Source organism: Bison bison, unplaced genomic scaffold, assembly GCF_000754665.1.
Source record: "Bison bison bison isolate TAMUID 2011002044 unplaced genomic scaffold, Bison_UMD1.0 scf7180017864387, whole genome shotgun sequence".
NCBI classification, from domain to species: Eukaryota; Metazoa; Chordata; class Mammalia; order Artiodactyla; family Bovidae; genus Bison; species Bison bison.
In genome coordinates this window covers 3,347,761-3,367,016 of record NW_011494959.1, presented here as the reverse complement: position 1 = coordinate 3,367,016, position 19,256 = coordinate 3,347,761, and the positions used below count along the sequence as shown (strand labels likewise).

General features: G+C 36.9%; 1 non-coding gene across 1 annotated transcript; it reads left to right on the top strand.

Annotated features, from left to right (window-relative positions):
- Nucleotides 1–559: 559 nt before the first annotated feature.
- TRNAC-GCA lies at nucleotides 560–631 on the top strand. Its single transcript has one exon. It is a non-coding gene; the product is annotated as a tRNA-Cys (tRNA).
- Nucleotides 632–19,256: the final 18,625 nt, after the last annotated feature.

Genomic DNA, 19,256 nt, shown 5'->3' with positions numbered 1-19,256 from the left:
AGACAAGCGTAGTGGAGTGGGTTGCCATTTCCTTCTCCAGGGGATCTTCCCAACCCAGGAATTGAACCTGGGTCTCCTGCATTTCAAGCAGAAGCTTTGCTATCTGAACCACCAGGGAAGCCAATAATAGTGCTGGCCAAATGGAATTAGTTTCATCCAAAACTGAGGAAAGGAACCATAATCTGTATTGCTGTTGGCTTTCAAAGTTGGAGTCATAATCATTGCTGCTTTCTCTATAGCACTATTATATTGGAGACTGAGGAAATACACTTGAAATAGTTTTATTATTATCCTAATAAATTGATATACATTAAAAAATGACTTTAAAAAAGTCATCCATTCACTGTCCTCTCATGCCCTATTTGGGGAACATGAGGAAATCTATTTTAGAGTGAACATTAGGGAGGAAATATACATAGAAATTTTATGATACTAGTATAATTAAATTAATTTGACTGCACTTTTTCATAAACACCTCCAGGTTTGTGCATGAGACTGAGTTTGTGTGAAGCAGCAGCACAAGGTTCTGTTTTTTTGTTCATGTAAGATACTTAGGGCTTCCCTGGTGGCTCAGATGGTAAAGCATCTGCCTGCAATGCAGGAGACCCAGGTTCAATCCCTGGGTCGGGAAGATTCCCTGGAGAAGGAAATGGCAACCCACTCCAGTGTTCTTGCCTGGAGAATCCCAGGGACGGGGGAGCCTGGTGGGCTGCCATCTATGGGGTCGCACAGAGTCGGACACGACTGAAGTGACCTAGCAGCAGCAGCAACAGAGTATTATGAATGTAATACACCACACAGGAGCTCAGGGGAGGTACTGGGATTAATCACCAGGCAGAGAAAAAGAGAGGGAACCATTGGTGCATGTTTTGTACTCTGGTTTCTGTAGGAAGGGGAGAGGGAGGCAGAATCAACAGGCTTAGGATTGGCTAATTTGAATAACTTCAGCAAACTGTAAGGCATAGGTGTTATCCTTGGAAATACCTGACCCTGTGGAGATTACTATATAGTGGCCCAGGCTGTGAAAGCCCTATATGAGAAGTGGTTGTGGGTTTAGGACTTAATCAGCTGCTCAAGTAATAGAACTGACCAGTCTCTACTGAGAGCCTCAAGACTGGCTCAAAATAGAAAAACAAACAACAAAAAATCCAGAACTGTATCGCAAAGGTATTTTCAGTCTGTTTGTTCTCCTTCACTTCAGCCATTTCTGTGGCTGTGTAGTGGAATCTCAATGAGAGCTTTAACAGGAATTTACCTGATAAAGGTATACCTTGGAGACACTGTGGATTCATTTCCAGATCACCATAATAATGCAAATATTGCAACAAAGTGAGTCATATGAAATTGTGGTTGAGTATATAAAAGTTGTTTTTACACTGCACTATAGTCTTATAGTTTATTAAGCATGCAGTAGCATTGTGTCTTGACTGAGTGACTTCACTTTCACTTTTCACTTTCATGCATTGGAGAAGGAAATGGCAATCCACTCCAGTGTTCTTGCCTGGAGAATCCCAGGGATGGTGGAGTCTGGTGGGCTGCTGTCTATGGGGTCGAACAGAGTCGGACACCACTGAAGTGACTTAGCAGCAGCAGCAGCAGCAGCAGCATTATCTCTAAGAAACAAGGTACAAACCTTAATTTAAAAATACTTTATTGCTATAAAATGCTAACCATCATCTGAACCTTCAGCAAATCATAGTGGAAACATCACTGATCACTGATCACAAATCACCATAGCAAATATAAGAATGAAAAAGTTTGAATATTGCAAGAATTGTTAAAATATGACAGAAAGTAAAAAAATTGCTGTTGAAAAAAATGCTAATAGAAAAACTTGCTGACATAGGGTTGCCACAAGTATTCAATTTGTAAAAAACCATGATATCTGTGAGGTGCAATAAATGATTTATGCCTGTAATAATAATGCTGAACATACTTTCATTTTTATATTGGCCAATTTTATACTTACATTCATGAATTAACTGCTCAGAACATTTGTCCAATTTTATTTGGTGTTTCTTCTTATGATACATTTTAAAACAGCATAAAACAACAAAGTAGAATGGATATAGGAAAAAATAATTGAACCAAACTACATAAACAAAGTGTGTGACATTTTTCATTAAATTCATCTAAGCATTCAGTGAAATTTCAATAGGAATTTCAACCTTATTAAATAGAATAAAATGGGCTGTAAAACTTACATGAAAATATATACAGACAATAATGAGAAAAATACTACTGAATACAGCGATCAAAGTTAAAAGACTTTTTAACTATAAGCTATAAACATTTATTACGAGTTATAGTCAGTTTGGGGCTCAAACAATCAAGAATCTGCCTGAAATGAGGGAGATCTGGGTTTGATACCTGGGTCAGGGAGATCCCCCACAGAAAGGAATGGCAACCCACTCCAGTATTCTTGCTTTGAGAATTCCACAGACCGAGGAGCCTGATGGATCCATGAGATCACAAAGAATCAGACACAACTGAGCAGCTAACACCACCACAACAGTAACTTTTAAAATTGTGATGTTGGTGCAGGAAGAGATAAAACAAGTCAGGAAAAAAGAGAGTCTACAAAATATTCCTACATATTTGACTATGTGATTTACGACAAAGTTATTACTTTCATAAAACAGGAGACACGTTTTCAATACATGATGCCAGAATAATTGCATATATATATAGAAAAAAAGTGAACTTTGCCTTTACCTTAAAGAATAAAAGTCAATTCTAGATGTATTACAATAAAAAGAATATCTTCACTGTCTTACATTGTACATTCAACCACAAAGTTAAATGTATATGTAGATATGGATATATATTTATAAGTATATAAATAAACATCTATGAATTTTGCTCTTATTTAGTTGCTAAGTCATGTCAGATTCTTTTGGGACCCCATGTACTATAGTCTGCCAGGTTTCTCTCTCCATGGGATTTCCCAGGCAAGAATACTGGAATGGGTTGCTATTTTCTTTTCCAGGGGATCTTCCTGACCCAAGGATTGAAAACCTGTGTCCCTACATTGGCAGGTAGATTCTTTATAACTGAGCCACCAGGCAAGCCCTGCATCTATGGATAGTTTATATACATGTACATATGTATGTTATATGTATATGTACATGTGTTAAACCATGGCTATGGATAAAATATAGATCTGTATCTCCATATGATACACACATATAATTTCAAAAATACTGGATCCAAAGTATATTAAAAATGCCTGTGATAAGGTTTTTAAAACTAGTAATTAGAAAAGTATTTTTAAATGGAGGATGTGCAAGTTGAACATTTTATAGGTAAAATGTGTGAGTAGATTATGCTCTGAACAAAGAAACTTTAAGATTTATATACCCCAATACAAGGACTCCAACAGGCACAGAGATTAGAAGCAGAGAGATTGGACAAAAACAGGCTTCAGATGTATATATGTAAATATATATAGAAGTGTCTTTTCATATTACACAATTTTGACTTGATATTTAAGTCAATGAAGAATCACTTGTATATGTTATATAGTAGCTTTAACTTGTTAATTCCAATCCCAGAATGATTACTTTGGCTGCACATTGGAGTGGCCTGGTGGGCAGAATTCTAAGGTGGCTCTCCAAAACATCACCCACTGGTGCACTTGCTTTCCTGTAATCCCCTCCGCTTGAGCACAGGTGAAATCTGTGACTGCTTAGAACCAAGAGAATACGGCAAATGTGAGCAATCATATGTATGTGATTAACATCCCTAACACTTGAACTGTGACTTAATGAAAAGGGAGATAATCCTGTGTGGAGCTGACTTAACCAGGTGAGACTTTAAAAAGGCATTCAGGACTTCCCTGGGGTGAACGAAGCAGAGGCAGCGTCTTGCTGGCTTTGAAAAAACAAGCCGTCATGTTGTACGAAGGCCCTAGAAGGGGACTCAGAGTAGACTAGTGGAAGCTGACTTTGGATCTGAGAGTGGCTCCTGACAGACAGTCTGTGAGAAAAACTGGTCCTTATTCGTACAACCAGGAGCTACAAACTGCCATGTGAACTTGGAAGAGGTCCCCAAACTTTGTGGGCAATGCAGCATGCTGAAATTTTAATTGCAGCCCTGTGAGGTCTAGAACAAAGCCCAGTTAAGCCATCACCATGTTCCTGACCCATGGATGTGTGAGAAAAATCAAGGTATTTTTTTTTAAGTCTCTAAATTTGTAGTGGCTAAGTTTGTGTGTGTTAAATTTCTAAGTTTATTACATAGCAATAGAAAACTATTGTAATTTGTCTATAAGTAGAAAAGACAAGTTAGGAGAGAAGACAGATCATGGTAAACTCAAAGAGTTTTAGATCAAATACTACTACTACTCTAGACAGAAGTTTCAGATCAGATCAGTCGCTCACTTGTGTCCGACTCTTTGCGACCCCATGAATCGCAGCACACCAGGCCTCCCTGTCCGTCACCAACTCCCTGAGTTCACTCAGACTCACGTCCATCAAGTCAGTGATGCCATCCAGCCATCTCATCCTCTTTCGTCCCCTTCTCCTCCTGCCCCCAATCCCTCCCAGCATCAGAGTCTTTTCCAATGAGTCAACTCTTCGCATGAGGTGGCCAAAGTACTGGAGTTTCAGCTGTAGCATCATTCCTTCCAAAGAAATCCCAGGGCCGATCTCCTTCAGAATGGACTGGTTGGATCTCCTTGCAGTCCAAAGGACAGAAATTTAAATCTACACTAATGAGGTGGACTGATTTTTATGCCTTGGGATATCTTTAACCTGGTACTTTAGAGTGTTTCTATTGCCTGGTTCTTTAAAAATATATTTTTTAATTGAAGGGTAATTGCTTTATAATGTGTTGGTTTCTGCCTTACATCAGCATGAATCACCATAGGTATACATATATCCCCTCCCTCTTGAAACTCCCTGCCACCCATCTGGGTTGTCACAGAGCCCTGGTTTGAGTTCCGTGAGTCATACAGCAAATTCCCACTGGCTATTTATTTTACATAAGGTAATATATGCTTTATTTATTTTACATAAGGTAATATATGCTACTCTCTCCACTTGTCCCACCTCACCTGCTTTCTATTGCTAAATCTTTAGCTTTTCTGACTTTGAATTGCTGCACTGGAAATTCATGAAGTGAACTGTACTTTAGACTATAGATGCAGTGATTGTGGGGACTTCTGTATTTGTGAAAAATAATAATCAAGTTTAGATGTAGACATTTTCCATTCCTCAAAGAAAACTTTACAAATTTATTGTAGATTGTCTTTTGATTGTCAGTATTCCATACATAGTTCAAACCTAAGTGTGTTTTGATTATTATCATTAAAGTAGAATTATATAGTTCCACATTTCAAGAGTTTTTATGAGTTGAAGAAATATTCAGTATCAAAGCCTATATTTCCTTTCCTCATCCTAGGCTTCTTTCTAGATGGGTAACTTTCTATAAAATTATAAAATTGACAGCTTTCCTACAATGTAAGCTTTAGTAGAAATAATCCTGGAATATAGTCAGGAAAACAAATTGTGTTTTATATTTGTATATATAAATGTATAGACTATAGCAATTGGCTTATTCCTTGACGTTTGTTTTAGTTAGCTGACCAAATGGATGAAATTATCACATTTCAAAATAATCTCAGGCTAAATTACTTTTAAAACTAGATTAAATCTGGTTCTACTAATGGTTACTTAATCCTAAAATGCAGAATTCTGTCACATCATAGATGATTATTGTAAAGGATGCATGCTAAGGTTACTTCAATGAGACTCTTATCTTCTCCCATTAGTATAGACAAAACCTGTGACTCAGTTCTTAACTAAAAGAATATGGAAAAATTGAGGGATTTTGCAGATGTATGGTAAGGTTTAAAATCAGTTATCCTTGAATTAATCAAAAGAAAGATTAATCAGTGTAGTATTCTTATCATGTGAAACTTTTAAAAGAAGGTACCAGGCACCTGGCAGTTAGGGAGTGAAAACCACTGAAATTTCACTATTACTGGCTTTGAAAAAGCAAATGACTGAGAACCTACAGCTGAATAAAGTTTTGAAAATAACCTGAGAAAAGTTAGAAATGTTTTTGGAGTTTTCTTCCTAATTGAGCCTCCAGATGAATGCAGGTTGGTTGACGTCTAATTTTTTTTCTTTTATTTTTTTTCTGGTGAAACCTTGAGCATCTAGGTGTGTGTAGACTTATGATTTATGGAAACTCCAAAACAAATGGATGTTCTTTAAGCCACCAAGTTGGTGGTAAACTTGTTACAAAGCAATAGAAAATGAATACAACCACTTAACCTTCCCATGGCTAACTTCCTTATTTAAATCCTTGCCAATATTTTCTGGTGATTATAGAAATCTCCAACACAAATCCCACTGACATCAAATGTATTCTTTCTCAGGCTAAATATTTATCTGTTTGTTTCTATTAATGTTGCTTTTAGTTAAGTCAACTAAAGTCAACCACTTTCGAAATCTAAAATCAACCAAACACCTGGATTCGTCCTTCTTTCTTCTCTTTTTTTTCCTCTAATCAACCATTCCTCTATTCTATTCTCCCTAATGGCTTTAGTGAGTTTATAGCTGGATGAAAGTGAAAGTGTTAGCCACTCAGTGTCGGACTCTTTGCAAATCCATGGACTGTAGCCATCAGGCTCCTCTGTTCATGAGATTCTCCAGGTGAGAATACTGGAGTGGGTTGTCATGCCCTTCTCCAGGGGATCTTCCCAATCTGGGGATCAAACCTGGGTCTTCTGCACTGCAGGCAAATTCTTCACTATTTGAGTTACTAGGAAACCCAAAAGAACAAATTAACACTGTTGATGTTAGATGTGGAGATGGCAGGGATCGAACCTGGGGCCTCATACACGTGAAGCATATGTTCTACCATTGAGCTACATCCCCAGCTCTAAAGGTGGTTACTTCCTCAAAAATATTTCTTTCATCCTTCTTCTTGCTTATCCTGACTCAAGTTGGCCACTTATTCCCTACCTGAAGAGACTCTTCTACCAAGGAATTCCACCCCTCCCGTATTTAAAGGATAAATTTTCGTAGACACCTGTAAAAAGCACAAATCATAATGTTATTCTAAAATGTCAACCATCTTATAATTCCAGGTTAGGTTTTCAATGATCCTCTACCTATGAAATTCCCAAGTACAGCATCCAGAGAAAACATTGCTGTGAATCTTCCACGATAATCTTTGGTACTCCTTTCCCAATTTGGAACCAGTCCATTGTTTCATGTCCAGTTCTAACTGTTGCTTCTTGATCTGCATACAGAATTCTCAGGAGGCAGGTCAGGATGTCCAGTATTCCCATCTCTTAAAGAATTTTCCACAGTTTGTTTTCATTTCAATCCCAAAGAAAGGCAATGCCAAAGAATGTTCAAACTACCACACAATTGCAGTCATCTCACACACTAGCAAAGCAATGCTGAAAAATATGTGTTAACATGGCTCTTTCTCTAGTTAGCCTATAACCCTCAAGAACAAAGGATATCTTTTATATCTCCTTTTATTTCAGTATTTGTTCTGTGGCAGACATATCATAAATGGCTCATATATGTTGTTGATATGAGTAAACACAGTATTACAATCACACAGAAACATTTTTTATTGTGTTTAATGGCTTTAAAAGCTTAACAGCTAATTTTCTGAATATCCGTTCATCAAGTTTCCTGATATAGGAATCATAAACAGTGTTTCTTGTTGATAATATTTCAAATATTTTCTATTGACTGAGAAGGAATGGTTTTTAGGGTTTCTGAAAATACCTGCAAAGTCTACCTATATTTGTTTCTCATTTACTTCCTAGCAGCAGTAGTTTTAAAAATGCTTTATCAAGAATTAACTATAATATAGTTTAATTTTTAAGAATATTTAGGAAATTTAATAATAACCATTTCAGTATTTCATAAGTATTTCAGTTTATAATTTTAAACAACTTTTTAAAATGTTTACTAAACATTTTAAACTTAATCTCATATGTAACAAAAGTAGCCAATATGAGTATAATTTATTTTTCTTTTTATTTTACTCTAGTATATTTAGAATATTTAATATATCAGATTCTTAAAAATATCACATGAGTAAATAGGTCAGATTTAGGTGATAATCATAACAAATATAACCTATGGCAATAATTATCTATTACAATAATCTATTGAGGAGAAGGCAATGGCACCCCACTCCAGTACTGTTGCCCGGAAAATCCCATGGATGGAGAAGCCTGGTAGGCTGCAGTCCATGGGGTCGCTAAGAGTCGACACGACTGAGCGACTTCACTTTCACTTTCCACTTTCATGCATTGGAGAAGGAAATGGCAACCCACTCCAGTGTTCTTGCCTGGAGAATCCCATGGATGGAGAAGCCTGGTAGGCTGCAGTCCATGGGGTCGCACAGAGTCAGACACGACTGAAGCGACTTAGCAGCAGCAGCACAGTAATCTATGACAATAGTGACCTATTACAATTACCTGAGAAAATAGAATTTTACAGGGATTAGAGTGAATCTTGTGGAATGGTTCTATATCTTTACCATCATGTCAATATCTTTGTGATATTGTATTATAACTATGCAAGATGTTGGGGGAAATTGGATGAAGTGCTTACAGGATCTCTCTGTATTTCATACAACTGACTGTGAATCAATAACTGTCTCAAAAAAATGCAATCTGAAATTTTTGTCTCTGCTCACTTTTACCAGTTACTCTGTAGTCCCTCTTTCTTAAGTTTCCACATAAACATTTATTCCATTCACTTACTGGTATCCTTCCCAGATCAAAAATGACCTCTACAACTCAATTTTCAGTCCTCATCTTATTAATAACACAAATGAATTCTTTCTTCATTGGTTTTCACAGTCCTGCGGGGCAGCATAGCTTTTGATCTTCCTCACACCTAACCATTTGTTCCTCCTTGGGCTCTTCTATTAATTATCCCCCTTGAAGTTTGAGTGTTCCTGAACTCAGCTTGGAAATCTCTCTCTTTAAAAAGGGGTTACACTTTTCTGATTTATAACATTTTGAATAATAAATGGGTTCTTGTAATTTCTTATATAAATCTCAATTTCAAAAGTCTTTCAAACTCTGGACCCCTAGGTCTGGGTGTCAATTTTACACAATTGATCAGTTCAGTTCAGGCCCTCATTTGTGTCCGACTCTTTGCGACCCCATGGATTGCAGCACACCAGGCCTCCCTGTCCACCACCAACTCCTGGAGTTTACTCAAACTCATGCTCATTGAGCCAGTGATGCCATCCAACCATCTCATCCTCTGTCATCCCCTTCTCCTCCAGCCTTCAATCTTTCCCAGCATCAGGGTCTTTTCCAATGAGTCAGATCTTTGCATCAGGTGGCCAAAGTATTGGAGTTTCACCTTTAGCATCAGTCCTTCCAAAGAACATCCAGGACTGATTTCCTTTAGGACGGACTGGTTGGATCTCCTTGAAGTCCAAGGGACTCTCAAGAATTTCCTCCAACAACACAGTTCAAAAGCATCAATTCTTCAGTGCTCAGCTTTCATTATAGTCCAACTGTCACATTCATACATGACTACTGGAAAAACCGTAACTTTGACTAGACAGACCTTTGTAGACAAAGTAATAACTCCGCTTTTTAATATGCTGCCTAGGTTGGTCATAACTTTTCTTCCAAGGAGTAAGTGTCTTTTAATTTCATGGCTGCAGTCACCATCTGCAGTGATTTTGGAGCCCCCCAAAATATGTCAATTTCAACATCCAAAACTGACTAGACTAAATACAGACTTACTTCATTGATTTTTAAAAATGTTTATTTCATTTATGATCACCCCTTTTAACTCTGCAGCCAGAAATCTAAGTCCTCTTATACATTTGTTTCACCCTATCAATCCCTGTGCTGTGTGCTTAGTCACTCAGCCGTGTCTGACTCTTTGCAACCCCATGGACTGCTACCCACCAGGCTTCTCTGTATGTGGATTCTCCAGGCAAGAATACTGGGTTGCTATGCCCTCCTCCAGGGGATCCTCCCAACCCAGGGATTGAACTTAGGTCTCCTGCATTATAGGCAGATCCTTTTTTTTTTTTTTTTAATTGGAGGCTAAATACAATATTGTGGTGGTTTTTGCCATACATCAACATGAATCAGCCATGGGTGTACATGTATCCCACCATCCTGAACACCCCTTCTACCTCCCTCCCCACCCCATTCCTCTGGGTTGTCCTAGAGCACCATCTTCATGCATTGAATATGCACAGGTCATCTGTTTTACATATGGCAATATACATGTTTCAATGCTACTGTATGAGCCACCAGGGAAGCCCATCGATCCCTACATTCAATTTATCAGGAAATCTTTTTTATATGTGCATATCTGGAATCCAAACACTTCTCAACCACCTCTGTGATTGTCTCCCTGATCTGAGTTACTAATTCTTCCCACCTGGACCACTGTAATACCAGAGTCTAGAATAATCCTGCTAAGTCAGAGTATTATATGACTATTATCAGAATTCTATAACAGTTTCTGATTTTCTCAAAATCTTAATCTATTCTCCATAATCTCACTTCTGATTTAATATTTGCTATTATATTTTATCTATCATTGTTATGCCCTCTGGGCCCCACGTTTTAAACATACTAGGCATACTACTACAAAATAACTTTTCCATTGGTTTATCCTTTTCTTGGAATGCTTCCAGAAACCCCTATCTCAAATCACTGTCAAAACAGCTTCTTAATGGGGCCAAATGTGATAATGGTAATTAGGAGTTTGATATTGAAACTGTTCACTCTTAATACTCCTAACTACCTTACATTATTCTCTAAATTTTAAAAATTCTATCACAATGTAATTTCTTATATTCTCTATTTTCTGCTTCATCCTGCCCACCCCTGTGTAAAATATAATCTATATATTATTGGGCACTTTGTTTTGTTCTTTGACGTGATCCAATTACAAAAATGAGTGCCTAGAATGTAATATGTCAATTATCTGTTGCATAAATCTGCTATATTAACATGTTATAATGAAAGTTAAACATTACTATTGATATTATATTTGGGTTAATAGATATTTATATTAGCATGTTTCATATTTGAATACATTTGGTGAAAAATTAACAAATTTAAGAAAACACATTTTTTAACCTTCACAATTTCAATTAAGAATAAACTAAAGATATATGTTAATCAAACTCTTCTCCTCTTCCAGTTAAACTGAGTGAATAAAATCATTTAAAAGGAAAGGAATTTGAACTCTAAGGATAGGTAAAAAGCCAATATTTTAGAAGATAGATAACAAATAAACTTTTCCTGAATTTATAACTATAGACTAACTTATATATAACCTTCATATTTATCTCCCAAGAGTCCTAAAAGTATTCAGAAAATGAAAGTACCTTGAAGTGTAGCCATATCAAAGTATATGGAAACAGGATGATAGGTTGAAATGCAATTAGATTCCCTCTGCCCATCAAATGGAACCTAGCTCTCCCACACAGTTCTAAGATAAAACTCCAGAATTATTGCAAGCAAGCATATTCTCCTAAGGAAAGAAATTGAAAGGTTTCTCTCTGGTGAACGAATCTAGCCAAGGGCATAAAACTTATATCCACTATAGTTGTAGTTCCCTTCTAACAGTTGACAAAGCCCAGCATAATTAATTTCCACTGAGGCTAATTACCTGGTCAATTCCTTGCATGCCAAAGATGCTTACAGTGTAGTGTTGGCTCATTCAAAAATATGATTAGCCACTCAGGACTTGGGATACATTTGAAGAAAGGTTCCAAGTTGAAAAACAGTAAAAAAAAAAAAAAGTTTAAATAAACTCAAGGGTTTTATGTCCCTGAATTTTTAAAGTATTCTCATTTTTAAAAAAAGTTTAGGGAGATAATTTCATCCATGAAAGGAAAATGAAATAAATATTCAGAGGATAAAAAGAACTCACTGAAATTAAAATAAGAATTCAATAAAGAAAAATTCAATAGAATTAGAAAGAAATTTTCTAGTAAAGAAATGGTTTTTAAAAGATAGAGAATTTGATACACAATATAAAACAACCAAAAATTCAATGATTTGGTTCACAAAGTCCACTACCCTAATAATAGTTTAATCTTGAACTCCTTTGGTGAAAATAAATAGAGGAATATCACCAAATAATTCAGGAAAAGTTTTCAAGGACAAATCAAAGTATGTCTTTATGAAACCTCAAAATAGAGAGGGTATAGACGATCTCCAACCTTTATAGAGAGAATCCAAAACAGAGCAGCATTACATGCAAAAGACCAGTAAATATGATAACACGGAGTTTCTCAACAGGAAGACTAAAGTTTCAAGATGATAAAACAATGTGCTCTAAATTCTGAGGAAAATAACTCCCAATGGGAAGGTAAAAGGAAATTAAACTGACTTATTCTCTGTCAGATCTATAAATTGGAGGTTTGTCCTCCAGGTTCTGGAGATGGATTCATAAAAAGTACAAGCAAAAAAAAAAAAGTAGAAAATGAAAAAATTAAGAAAGGGATTTGTTTGCTTAAGGAAAATAGCAGAAGTTATATAGCAAAGGACACGTGACCTTAGCATTGCTTTAGAAAAACAAGACCAAGATTTCCATTCTCATGAACCAGTACTTGTAATTGTTAGGTAGTTAGAATAGGAAAAAGGAGTCTGGAATGGTGCTGGCTAAAAGACAAGGAAGGGAAAAGCCAGCGAAAATAGAACAAAGGAAGGTGTGAGGACCTCAGGTAGAACAAACAGCACTCCTGGCTAGCCCAATTTACATAGGGCAGGCCCAGGGGGAGGAGAAAAAACATATAAAAAGAAGAGACAAGGGATGGTGAGGGGATGGGGGGACCTCTCTCTTCCTGTCTTTTAGGTCAGCATGCCCTCAGCCTTGAGGCTGTATTTTCCTTTATTTTTTAAATAAAACTGAGCTGTAACATGGAGTTGTAACACTGGTCCATCCAGCTGTAATGCTGGTCTGTCACTTGAAATTTTTGTTGTGATGAGACAGAATCAAGAAAATTACACACTCCCCCAACATAATGATGTAAATCTTGAACAGTAATTGCTTGGACTGAAGCAGTAATAGAGCCACACTAGAGAGCTGATAAACTAAGGGAAGTGTGTATGAAGGTGAGGGGTTTTGGAAATATGAGGAATGTCAGTGTTTGTTGCTAAGAAGCAAATAATATGAAAAACTGAAAAATTAAGAAAGCAGATTATAAGTACGGCATTGCCAGATACAAAGGTAAACTGGGAAAAAGAAGATGGAGGGAAGCTTACATTGAAATTGATTGCTTCCTGGGACTGTGAAGGAAGGATTTTTCTACTGCAGTAATCTGGGGACTGATTTTTTATTGTAAGCCTTTAGGGATGATTAGATTGCTTATTATGTAATGTAAAACTCTGAAAAATAATAGTAAAATTTTATAATCAATTTTCTTCTTTATCTTTCATTGAAAAACAGTGTTTATTGCCTTTTAAGGATCCTTTCCTATTTCCTTTTCTAGCTCTAGTGCTCAGTTTCTGCCATAGACACTTGAGGTTTAATGTTGTATCATTACTGTTGTTTTGTCAGTTCTTTTCTGAGACAAAATGTTCTCACTTCACAGCTGTGCCACTTGTAAACGTCTGTGATCCAATCCTTAATTTCCAGGTAAACTAAGCCACAAAAATATTTTAATTATTTCCTCTCTCTAGTGACCAAGGTGCTTGACTAATCATTTTGAATCAATCTTAATAGCCACATTTATTATTTATATAGTAACTCAGTATGATACTAAGAAACCTAAATATAAAAAGAAGGGAAACTTAATATAGGAGAATTTTATGGAATTTGTATACAACTAAATTTTGATAAATATAACATAGATGGAAACGTCTTACTGCTTACATATCAGGTACAATTTGGAGCTACATAGGCAGGAAGTATGTCCATTTGGCTGATTAGTACAAGACTGACAAAATCAAGAATGGTATCTCTTCATACTATACATGGTGAATAGTTGTTGTTCAATCACTAAGTTGTGTTCAGCTGTCTGAAACCCCATGGACTGCAGCATGTCGGACCTTCCTGTCCCTCACCTTACTATCTCCAGGAGTTTGCCCAAGTTCATTTCCATTGAATCAGTGATGCCATCCAACCATCTCATCTTCTGTCACCCTCTTCTCTTTCTGGCTTCAATATTTCCCAGCATCTTTTCCAATGAATTGGTACTTTGTATCAGGTGGTCAAAGTGTTGGAGCTTCAGCTTCAGCATCAATCCTTCCAATGAGTATTTAGGGTTGATATCATTTAAGATTGACTGGCTTGGTCTCCTTGGTGCCCAAGGGGCTCTCAAGAGTCTTCTCCAGCACCACAGTTAGGCAACATTAATTATTCGGCACTCTGCCTTCTTTATAGTCCATCTCTCACATTCATACATGACCACGGCAAAAACCAATTCTTCACCCCTTCCTGTATCCAAGCCCTTTGCTTTGTTTCTTGTAGTTCCCCTTTCTTCTGACTCAAGATTTGGTTATAAAACTTAGTTGGCCAATATAGTACAGGAAGAAATGACAGCATGTCTTTTCTAAACTTAGACCTTAAGACACCTTGAGTTTTTATTTATTTATTTTTTAATTTTAATGCTTCTACAATTTCCCTGAGAACTCAATAGAGGTATCCTATTAGACGTCATGGGACAGGTGGAATCCCAGGCAAGGCTAGCCTAAATTGTGGCAAACCAGCTGATCCCTAGACGTGTCTAGACATTTGAGTCCAGACAAGATAGAGATAGTTAACAATCCCAGATGACTCCATTTACTTAAGAAGCACATGCTGATTATAACCTGCCATCAATGTTCTATGCTTGTTTTGCTTATATGGAAAGACATGATTAATACATGAAATAAAAAATTTAAATTTATTTTCAAAATACTGTAAGAATAAATATTTGACCTAGATCCTTAAATTATAGAGTTCATCCTTCCAATGTATTAACACATTTTTACAAAACATGTTCTAGAACTGTGCTTTATGATTTGATTTTTTAATTTAATGTTTTTCACAAATATAAATCTTTAATCAAAATTTTATCAGTTAATTTCATTTCCCACAAAGCAGCATAAATGGCAGCATAAAATATTGCTTTGATAAGTTCAATGAAGGAAATTCTCAGTGGTATCTGAAAATAACCCAAAATGAAGAATATTTTTTTCTATCATAAACATATTAGTTTGGAACTGTCATATTAGATCTGCCATAACATACCAAGAACTGAGTGGCATTAAACCACAGTAATATACTTCTTTACAGTTATGGAGTATAGACATCTCAAATCAAGGTGTCAGCAGAGGTGGTTACTTTTAGAAACTGGGGAGAATGTACTCCCTGCCTCTCCCAAAGAATCTTCAGGCACTATGGGCAATGACTTGACATTCCTTGGCTTATAAACTCATTTTTCTCATCCCTACATCAGATCACAGGACTTTCCCCTTTGTATATTCCCATGATAAGGACACCAGTCACTGGACCCAGGCCCATCCCAAATTCAGTGTGACCTCCTCTTGATATTTTGATTATGTCTGCAAAGACACAGTTTTCAAAACGAAGTTCACATTCATAGGTATTGGGAATTAAAACTTGGACTTTTATTGCTGGAAATGCACAATTCAAACAACTACAGTATACAGAAACTAACTTTAAAATTAAATAATCAAATTTATATCAAGGGCTTTGGGAACTTTCATTCTCTACTATTTATTTGACCTTTGATTATGGCAGAAAGTGAAGAGGAACTAAAAAGCTTCTTGATGAAAGTGAAAGTGGAGAGTGAAAAAGTTGGCTTAAAGCTCAACATTCAGAAATCGAAGATCATGGCATCTAGTCCCATCACGTCATGGGAAATAGATGGGGAAACAGTGTCAGACTTTATTTTTGGAGGCTCCAAAATCACTGCAGATGGTGACTGCAGCCATGAAATTAGAAGACACTTACTCCTTGGAAGAAAAGTTATGACCAACCTAGATAGCATATTGAAAAGCAGAGACATTACTTTGCCAACAAAGGTCCATCTAGTCAAGGCTATGGTTTTTCCAGTGGTCATGTATGGATGTGAGAGTTGGACTGTGAAGAAAGCTGAGCGCTGAAGAATTGATGCTTTTGAACCGTGGTGTTGGAGAAGACTCTTGAGAGTCCCTTGGACTGCAAGGAGATCCAACCAGTCCATTCTGAAGGAAATTAGCCCTGGGATTTCTTTGGAAGGAATGATGCTAAAGCTGAAACTCCAGTAATTTGGCCATTTCATGGGAAGAGTTGACTCATTGGAAAAGACTCTGATGCTGGGAGGGATTGGGGGCAGGAGGAGAAAGGGAAGACAGAGGATGAGATGGCTGGATGGCACCACTGACTCGATGGACGTGAGTCTGAGTGAACTCCAGGTGTTGCTGATGGACAGGGAGGCCTGACATGCTGCGATTCATGGGGTCGCAAAGAGTCAGACACAACTGAGGGACTGAACTGAACTGAAGCCTCATTCCAATTTTTGTGAAAAGAGATCTTGAGAAAGTATCTACTCTAAACACTTTTACAGGTGAGGAAATAGAGAACATAATTTAATTTGGAAGTCAGATATAATACTACATAAGTGCCTAACATTTCAGTAAATGCAACCAAAAAGTGCATTCTCATCATCACTTATGACCTGATTGTTACAAAATGTGATACTTAAGCTTGTTTTGAATGTCAGTTCTGTCATCTTTAAATTGTGTATAAGAATAGTTAAGGTATTATTAAAATAAATAAAATATATCTCCTATAATATTCATCTGGAGTATTATGGACACTGTGATTAAGAAGATTGCCTTAGTCACACCAGACAGAATGCTTCTAGGTAGACTTCTAGATACTTCATTCCTGGTCCTTTTATCTCTTTTATGTTAAAAGATTGAACTCTGGGATAGTTATTTGTGTTCTAGAAACCAATATTCCCATAGAGCCTTATTACTGTGACACTTCATACAAATCTTGATGTGAATGTTAGAAAAGTTTACAAAAATTAATGCACATGTATTCATGAAGGGAAAATGAAACGATATAGCAGGAATATATTTCTACCTAGTAGTAATATGACAGGAAAATTACTAATGTCTCTAAAAGCAGTAAGTATACTATTTATTTGGTTATATATTTATATATTCCATAATTATTTTAATTAAGTTTATAATAGGCTTCTAATTTGTGACTGGAATCATTCTAGGTAAAAAAAAAAAAAAAAATTTCCCTTTATCACCTCATGAAGTTTAGAGTTTAAAAGGGAGAGACATTGGTAGCAAATTACTCTCTTCAGGCAAGCAACTAGTCTCCATGAAAAAAAAAAAAATTTCCTTTGTAAATTGTTCCTTCTTTGAGGATCATAATAGAATGCTCATAAATACCACTAAGATTGTTAAAGCTAAATGAAACAAATGTGATATTTAACAATATACATAGAGTAATCTATACTTCATGATTTATAGAAGAAAAATAATACATATCAGGGACTTTTCAGTTTATCTTCATAAATTGGTTCTGTTATATCAAATGTACAGATATGATACAGATAGTTCAAGGAGATTTCATATACTCTGTAGCCAGGTTCAACAATATTGTACTAAATCCCATTTCAGTTTTATTCTCTCACCTTCTCATTCTCTTCCAATTCTTCTACATTTATACATCGATTACATGTATCAGCTGCCACCACCTCAATGCCATTTAAGACTGTGTGTTAGTTTCTTGTGTTTGCCATGGCAAATTACCACTTACTGGTTTAAAACACAACTTGACTGTTTAATATAACAGATTTTTTTCTCTCAGTTCTGGAGGCTAGAAGTTGAAAATCAAGGGCTGGGCAGTATCCTTCCCTGCAGAGTTTCTGGAGGGGAATCCATCTCTAGCCTCTTGCAGCTTTGGTGGCTGCCAGCTTTCCTTGCCTTGTGGCAGTATTGCTGCAGTCCCTGCCACCTTAGTCACATTGCTGCTGCTGCTTTCCTAAAACTCTCTTTGGCTCTTTTTTGTAAGGAAACATATGATGGCATTTAGAACATATGCTGATATGCCAGGTATCCACTTTCTCTCTAGATCTTTAATGTAATCACATCCTTTACCACATAAGGTCATATTCAAATATCCTAGAGATCAGGAATTTAATGTATCTTTGACAGTGAACAATGGACTGGTTCCAAATTGGGAAAGGAGTACATCAAGACTGTATATTGTCACACTACTCATTTAACCTAAATGCAGAGTACATCACGAGAAATGCTGGGCTGGATAAAACTCAAGGTGCAATCAAGATTGCCAGGACAAATATCAATAACCTCAGATATGCAGATGACACCACCCTTATGGCAGAAAGCAAAGAGGAACTGAAGAGTCTCTTGGTGAAAGTGAAATAGGAGAGTGAAAAAGCTGGCTTAAAACTCAACTTTCAAAAAATGAAGATCATGGCATCTGGTTCCATCAGTTCATGGCAAATAGATGGGGAGCCAGTGAAAGCAGTGAGAGACTTTATTTTCCTGGACTCCAAAATCACTGCAGATGGTGACTGCAACCATGAAATTAAAAAAACAAAAAAACAAAAAAAAACACTTGCTCCTTGGAAGAAAAGCTATGACCAACCTAGCCAGTATATTAAAAGTGCAGAGACATTACTTTGCCAACAAAGGTCTATCTAATCAAAGCCATGGTTTTTCCAGCAGTCATGTATGAATATGAGAGTTGGACAATAAAGAAAGCTGAATGCTGAAGAATTGATGCTTGTGAACTGTGGTGTTGGAGAAGGCTCTTGAGAGTCCCTAGGATTGCAAGAAGATCAACCCAGTCTATCCTAAAGTTCATTGTAAGGACTGATGCTGAAGCTGAAGCTCCAATACTTTGGCCACCTGATGCGAAGTAATGACTCATTGGCAAATACCCTGATGGAGGGAAAGATTGAAGGCAGGAGAAAAAGGGGATGACAGAGGATGAGTTGGTTGGGTGACATCACTGACTTGATGGACATGAGTTTGAATAAGTTACAAGAGTTGGTGATGGACAGGGAAGCCTGGAATGTTACAGTCCATGAGGTCACAAACAGTTGAACATGGCTGAGCAACTGAACTGAACTGACAATGTAAGTGTTAGTCGCTCAGGCATATCTGACTCTTTGTGACCCCATAAACTGTACCCTGCCAGGCTCCTCTGTCCATGGGATTCCCCAGGAAAGAATACTGGAGTGGGTAGCCATTCCCTTCTCCAGGGGATCTTCCTGACCCAGCGATTGAACCCAGG